Source organism: Lactuca serriola, chromosome 4 (assembly GCF_051521515.1).
Source record: "Lactuca serriola cultivar US96UC23 chromosome 4, Lser_US96UC23_V15, whole genome shotgun sequence".
Lineage (NCBI taxonomy): Eukaryota > Viridiplantae > Streptophyta > Magnoliopsida > Asterales > Asteraceae > Lactuca > Lactuca serriola.
The window spans coordinates 13,235,531-13,243,601 of record NC_136411.1 but is presented as its reverse complement, the minus strand read 5'-3'; the positions used below and the strand labels follow the sequence as shown (position 1 = coordinate 13,243,601).

General features: G+C 34.9%; 1 pseudogene; it reads left to right on the top strand.

Moving 5' to 3' along the window:
- Positions 1-2,976: 2,976 nt before the first annotated feature.
- On the top strand, positions 2,977-6,983 carry LOC145098052 (subtilisin-like protease SBT4.4; annotated as a pseudogene).
- Positions 6,984-8,071: the final 1,088 nt, after the last annotated feature.

The following is an 8,071-nucleotide window of genomic DNA, read 5'->3' as shown; positions in this document are numbered from 1 at the left end:
ATTACCCTTCTTAAGTTGACGTAAAGAATCTTTAAGATTCTGGGATCGTTCCTGGGAATCATGGCTATAGGCAGATTCCAAAGTAGTCCACACTTCATAGGGGGTGGAAAGACCGAGAACTTCTGCCATGGATTCTTCAGAGAGGGACGATTGAAGGATCAAAAGAACCTTTTGATCGAGTTCCACCCAAGCATCATGGGCTGGGTTGGGAGCTGCTTTTCCGTCAACGATGGTGGTGGATGGCGGGATGGTAGAGGAACCATCGACATGACTCATCCATTTTTGATGAAGAAGAAGAGGTGTAATCTGATTCTTCCAGAGGAGGTAATTAGAAGAATTTAGCTTGATGGTCAGCATGTGAATGAGGGTATTGAGAGAGAAGGTATTTTCAGAGGAGCCCATCGTCGATTTCACAGAGGAACAAGAAGAGAGGAGGGGCGATTAGGGTTAGGAACGTGAGATGGCTGATACCATGTGAGAAAGTGATAATTGTTCACCTTGCGTGATATTAATCAATAACATGTACTTATACAAAATACAACAAGAATATAGGAGATATACATGGAATATTGTAAGCTAACTAAAGTAAACAAATAATCTAATTATGTATGAGATTTATCTCCAATAACTATTAGCGGTGACAAACATCTTTAGCGACAACTTTTTGGGTAATAGGGACGGGGCAGTAGCTGCGACAAGTATTTCCTTAATCGGTAAGCTTTAGCGGCTATTTTTGTCGTCGCCGATAAACGTTTTTCTTGTAGTGCTAGAGAGGTCAAAAAACCCACCAATGTAAAAAATATATATATTTTCCATCCTTATAAATCTGCATGTCTTTACATAACTTTATTCCACAAACTTATAGGAATTTTACCTTATTTTCTCTTTGGAACCTGCAGCTTTTTACAAAATATTTAACAAAAAAAAAAAAAAAAAACACTCCCCAGCAAGGAACAAGAGGAGGGTAACAAGGACAAACTTCTCTGTTAAACGTTGCTTTAGTAAATAATGTCGTACTGTATCGGCATGATACCCCAATGTTAAAGTCTTCGGGATTCAAACTCGGACCAACTCTTTTGAACTATTTAATTCCAAAATATCATCACTCAAACCACCTTAACGATGGTAACCTGTAAAACAGTGTGTTTACTAATTATGTTTCGTTACCCTAGAAAAATGAGTCATTCTATTGCGCATTATTGTAAACATATTATGTTCAATTATGTGTTTTCTTTTCTATCTTTGATAAATATAACACTATTAATTTTACTATTAACTATACAAAAAACTTTAGCAATCCGTTCTATTAAGAGAAAAATAATATATATCTTTTACTATTAGTTGAAAGCCTTCGCTAGAAAACAATTCCCTTTAAATATACAATATGCTTAATAACTTGCTTAAGATTCACTTTATTACATATATGGCATCAATAATTGCATCAACCTTTAAAATTATTCTCCTTTAATATCGAACTGCTAAGCTTTTATTAAAAATAGTTTCCTTTTTGATTCTTAGTAGATTGTATGTGTAGTTATGCATGTACGTACGTATGCATATGTGTTTGTGTTTGTATACATGCAAGTATATGTATGATTTTGTGTTGGTGTTGGTGTTTTTATTAAAAAATTGTTTCCTTTTTCATTCTTAGTAGATTGTATGTGTATAGTTATGCACGATGTGTATGTGTTTGTGTTTGTGTCTTATACATGCAATTAGGAAACTTTCTAAAAGTTAGAATGCAGGGTTGTGTAACATTTAGCACCAGCTCAACATTCTTGTTTAGGCAAGACATGACTTCCATATCTTTATCTTTGGATCCCTTGTTTCTTATAGGAGATTGTAAATCTTTGACACGGAGCACACATGCATGGAGGAAAAAAGATGTTTACATGGGGAGGTACACATATATATAGAAAGATCGACAGAGATGCCTTGCAGAGGAGAGAGATACGAAAATTGAACCTGCTGCTGCTTAAAATGTATATAAATATCCTCTATGGAGCTCCATCTATGCATACTTAATCTTTTGTGTTAACCATTCTTAAATAGTGTGAGGAAGAAGAAAAATGAAGATGATAAATCTGCTCCAGACATGTATAATCATTTCTTTTGTTATACTTGTATCTGCAATAGAGGAAGACCGAAAGGTTAGTATTATATGTTTGCTCTAGCAATAATCATGTATAACTCACATCTACAGTTTATTTTACATCCATCTCAAACTTTTTATTTGACGTGTTACGACAGAGAAGATGGTAATTAAAAAGTACCATTTCTTGTCGAAATTAAGAACCTTCAATTTGTTGGGTTAATTGTTTAATCCAGGCTTGTTCAAAGTAAATGTCACATTTGTCCATTAGGGGTATTTTAGTCTTTTTGTGAAGTCTGAATAGTAAAAGACTATGTTGGTACTATTTCCTTCTAGTAGGCAGTAGTTGCAGTTTTTTAAGTGATTTAGTTGCTATCCATTGCTATTTATTTTCTTTGTAATCGTTTGTGTGCCCATGTTCTTGATTTACTGGATATTTAGGTGAGTTTTTTTTTTTTTTTTTTTTTTTTTTTTTTTTTTTTTTTATCCCGTACAAATCACGTTTCAACACAATTGAAAACAAAATTCTATCTAAAGTCTAAACTGGTTATCGTTTTTGAAACTATATAAACAAAAGCTTAGTCTTATACAATGTTCGCATCTTTCATGGATCCATGACAAACAGCATATAAGGATATAATTTGGAGATAATATATTAAGGACGTTCAGTTCTTGAGTCTGCTAATTAATTAATGCAAAATTTTGTGCAGGTTTTTATTGCTTACATGGGATTTCTACCTGAAGGCGAATATTCCGCTTCTTTGCATCACTACGAAATCTTGAAAAATATTACCAGCCACAGGTATTTCATTGAATTACATATAACATTTTTGAAACCATATTTTTTTTTTGTTTATGACCTTTAAAACGTGACTAGGTTCGCAAGCAAGGCACTGATAAGGAGTTACCAAAAAAGCTTCAATGGATTTGCAGCTTATCTCTCTGAAGAAGAAAAACAAAAGTTGGCTGGTAAGTTTCAATGCATGACCAAATTTTTTTGCATTTAGATTTCTTCTGCTTTAAATTAAATCATGAAACACAAATACAAGTCTATATAAACAGAAAATTAACAAGTAACATGGTAACATACTCTCACATATAATTAACAAAATAGTAATACAAAATTAACAAGCAAGAAATTAGCAAACCAAATGAGAAACATTTTCTACAACAGTGAGAATGGTTCAATGTTAGTGCTAGCTGAGACATAGCCTCTTGATTCTGTGCATTTAGAGTGTGTTTGTACCGGTACTTTTTCCAACAATCAAAGTTTTTTAAAGGAACAAAAATTAAGATGCATCAGCGATCGACTACAAAAACTGAAAAAACAAGAATTGGATATGATCCACACTAACTTGTATATATAATTTGGGATAAACAAACATATATATATATATATATATATATATATATATATATATATATATATATATATATATATATATATGTGCATTTCTAAGATTGATAAAAGCCTGCAACAGGTTATGAAGGGATCGTCTCCATATTCCCATGTCGAAAGATGCACCTCCAAACAACGAGGTCGTGGGACTTCATGAGATTTCCAACAACAATTGAACGAAGTCATGTTGGTGAGAGCAACACCATCATTGGTGTCATTGACAGTGGAATATGGCCAGAGTCGGAGAGCTTCAGCGATGAAGGCCTCGGACCAATTCCCAAAAAGTGGAAAGGGGAGTGTCGGGGTGGTGCAAATTTCACTTGCAACAGGTAACTTTAAGTATATATATTCCTAAATATCATGCATATATGTTGCAGCATTAATAATTAATTACGTACGCCCAATTAAGTTTCTGTTTAGTGTTGATTAATAATTACCATATGCATGTAATGTGGATATATATATACAAACACAATTTTATAATATTGCTCACAATCGATCCATATATATGGCAGGAAGATAATTGGAGCCCGTTCGTATATCATGGGAGATTCTGTTAGGGACACAAAAGGGCATGGAACTCATGTTTCTTCTATAGCAGCCGGGAACCAAGTGTATGAAGCAAGCTATTACGGTATAGCAGAAGGAATTGCCAGAGGGGGAGTTCCTTCTGCAAGGCTTGCTGTCTACAAAGTCTGTGACGAGGTCTCCTGTGAGGTTAGAGATATAATGAAGGCCTTTGACGATGCGATTTCTGATGGAGTGGATATTATATCCATTTCACTGGAAGATGATCGGCAAGTTGACATCATCTCTGATCCGATCGCAATTGGTGCTTTCCATGCGATACAGAAAGGCATACTGACAGTTCAAGCTGCCGGGAATGATGGTCCTGGGTTGTTTTCCGTAACAGGAGTTGCTCCATGGATCTTTTCTGTTGCTGCAAGTAATACAGATAGAAGAATTATTAATAAATTTCTTCTAGGGGATGGTTCGGTTCTAGAGGTGATCGATCGAGTGTTTTACTTATGTTTCCCTTTTGTCTCGATCTCACATGCATTTAATTAATTAGCACTTAATCGTGATTGAATGTTGCAGAGTACCTCTGTAAACGCTTTCCGGTCAAGTCAAGAAGAAGTGCCTCTCGTATATGGGAGACAGGTGACAAGCACGTGCTCAGAAACTGAAGCAAGGTAGATTTTAATTATCTTTATTTATTGCATGCAAAAAAAAAAGTCTCAAGAGTCAAGATATGCAAATTGCTAATCACATTTTAGTTTATAGAAAATGTAGTGCTGGGTGCTTAGACGGTAGTCTCATAAAGCAAAAAGTCGTTCTTTGTGATACAAATAACAATGCCGATTTAGTCAAAGCAGCAGGAGCCCTCGGCTGTATCCTCCCAAATCAGGGATACAATTACTCAGAGGTCGGACCATTACCTGTTGCAGCTGTTGGTACAAATGACATGAACTTAGTCAAAACCTACCAAAACTCTACAAAGTATGAATTTGTTTCTTCCATTAAATCTCAGTTGTTTATATATATAATTAATTGCATGTTTATGTTAAATGGTTTCTCGTCACTTGCACAGGAAACCTCAAGTTCAAATTTTCAAAAGCCAAGCTATATACAATCCAGCTGCTCCTCTTGTTGCCTCATTTTCTTCCCGAGGTCCTAGCAAATTTATATCCGATATTATAAAGGTACTTCCTTAATTTTTCTTTCTTTCTTTCTTAACAGCAAGAATATTACTAGCTAGTATATATTAGAAAAGCTAGCGATCGAGTAGCTAGCTAGCTAGTTCATATATACATTCGTTTAGAGGGCTAGCTATTACACCGATTTAACCAAGACAAAATTAATGAATTACCTTTAATTTCTTGCTTCTAATCTTAATCAAACTGAAAGTTTAGAGCTTAATTTGCCTTGCTAGCCAAATCTTGACTTCTTTTTTCCATATGCTAGCAGCTACATATATAGGAGTTGTCTCCAAATTTGATTACACAGACAGAACCCCTGCTTGTATTAATTGTGTATAAACTAATCGGATCAATGAATGCTAGCTCACATATTTAAATATTACATGTTGAGCAGTTGAGGGTTGAAAACATGATCGGCCTAACATAAGTTAACCTATATGTTATTATAATTGTCTATCTATAATAGTTTTGTGTTTCATTTACAAACATTAATGAAATGTTTTATGTTATTAATTTTAGCCTGATGTAACGGCCCCTGGTGTGGAAATTCTGGCGGCGTATTCACCAATGGCTTCACCATCGGAGTCCTTTTTCGACAAAAGCTCTGGCGGCGTATTCACCAATGGCTTCACCATCGGAGTCCTTTTTCGACAAAAGCTCTGTCAACTACACAATCCTATCAGGGACATCCATGGCTTGCCCACATGTTTCTGCTGCTGCTGCTTTTGTTAAGTCTTTCCACCCAAATTGGTCTCCATCAGCAATCAAATCTGCACTCATGACCACGGGTAATTAATTTCTTATCTTATCTTAAGCTAAGCATTTAACAAAGGTTAAACCTCTTCAAGTATCTAAACTTGAGAAAGTTGGATGAAACACCCGTCTTTTTGTTATTCATATTCTGTGTATTGTTTCTCTCACAATCTATAGTATTACTAAACTAATAAATTTTATAATGCTCATCTGATTCCTTGTTGCTTATCTGTGTCGTAGCATGGGAAATGGATCCTATCCAGAACTTAGATGCTGAATTTGCATATGGGTCTGGACATATAGATCCGCAAAAGGCTAAAGATCCAGGGCTTGTGTATGACATCTCTGAAGAAGACTAACAGCGTAAATGCTAGTTGTCATGCCAATTTTCCGCTTAGACAACTAAATTACCCTTCAATGGTGGCACGAGTTGATGTGAAATCTGCATTTGTGCTGTCGTTTCCTAGAACGGTGACCAATGTGGGTGATGCTAATTCCAAGTATGTTGCCTCCATACAAGGAGATTCAAAGCTCAACATCCGTGTAGATCCAAACATTCTACAATTCACTTCATTAAACCAAACAATGTCTTTCGTGGTGACTGTTGAAGGAAAAGGCATCAAGTCACCACTAACAATAAAGAGTGGGTCTTTGTTATGGACCAGTGACAAGCACAAAGTCCGCAGTCCAGTTGTGGTGTACACCGGGAATGCTAGCACTAGCAGTGGAGGAGTCTCAACACCATCAACATTTTGTAAAACTTCTCTTATTCTTTTTGTTTGCATTATTATAGCCCACTGTATTTAGATAGTCTAGGAACTATATATTATTCATGTAATCAAGCTTTTATGTTAGATATTGTATTTGTCTTTTCTCCTTTTTCATCTTAATTACAGATCTAGATATATAGCTGATTTCTCGTTGAAACAAATGTAAACTATCTCAACCGCCTGGCTTCATGATCATTATTCAATAATAAATCAATTTATCAACTCTAACGACCATTAGGTTTATCAGTTGATCACATCGATATTATGTGATAGTCACTGGAAACTTTAAAAATTGCAAAAAAAATGTAACCACAATGAAGCACCACCACTTAGCTTGAGAATGGCATACTTACTTGCAACTTTTTTCATCATCAACTTCCTTGAACTCGAACATTTTATCAATCTTCCTTTCCCACTCCAAGTAGCGTTTGGATGAAATTCGCACATTGGATATAAACACTAAAACTATACATCACTTTGTGATGACCGGCGATGCTTTTTCGACAGTTCAAGACTTTTTATACACATTGTACAGATAGCCCATTAGTTTTAGGGGTATTCGCGGTTCGGTTTGAAACCGTGAAACCGGCCAAACCGGCCATCAGTTTGGTTTTACGGTTTGTATTTTTATTTACGGTTTGACTTGCGATTTCGAATTTTTCAAACCGTATTGAACGGTTTGGCTTACGGTTTTTATGATTTCAAACCATATAAAAACCGGACCGCCCGTAGGATTTGTATATATGTTAATTAATTTGTTTATATGTAATTGTATTTGTTGTATTATATATTAATTTTTATATACAAATAATGAACTTTAAAACCCACAATATTTAATTATTACAGTTTTTTTTAACAATATTAGACAGTTTTTTTTTGTTGTTTTGATAACTTTAATATTGCAGTTTTTTTAACAATATTAGACATTAAATTTTGCTATTTTGGCAGCTTTAATATTGCAATATTTTTAATAATATTTGGTAGAATTTTAACTGTTTTAATACCTTTAATAGTGCAATTTTTTTTACTAAATTAGTTTAATGGACTCGATTAAAATGGGCATAAAAAGCCCAAACTGTGAAACTAAATCGGAGCCAAACCGTTAGTAACGGTTTGGTTTGGTTTGGTTCAGTTTTAAATTTTCAACGGTTCGGCTTCAGTTTTTGCTTGACAAAAACTGTTTGTAACGGTTTGGCTTCAGTTTGACCTAAAAACTGAAAAAACCGGACCGTGAACACATCTAATTAGCTTTACCCCCTTTGTATTATTTGCATGTAGGACCATGTTATTAGGGGTGTTCGCGGTTCGGTTTGAAACTGTGAAACCGGCCAAACCGGTCATCGGTTTGTATTTTTAT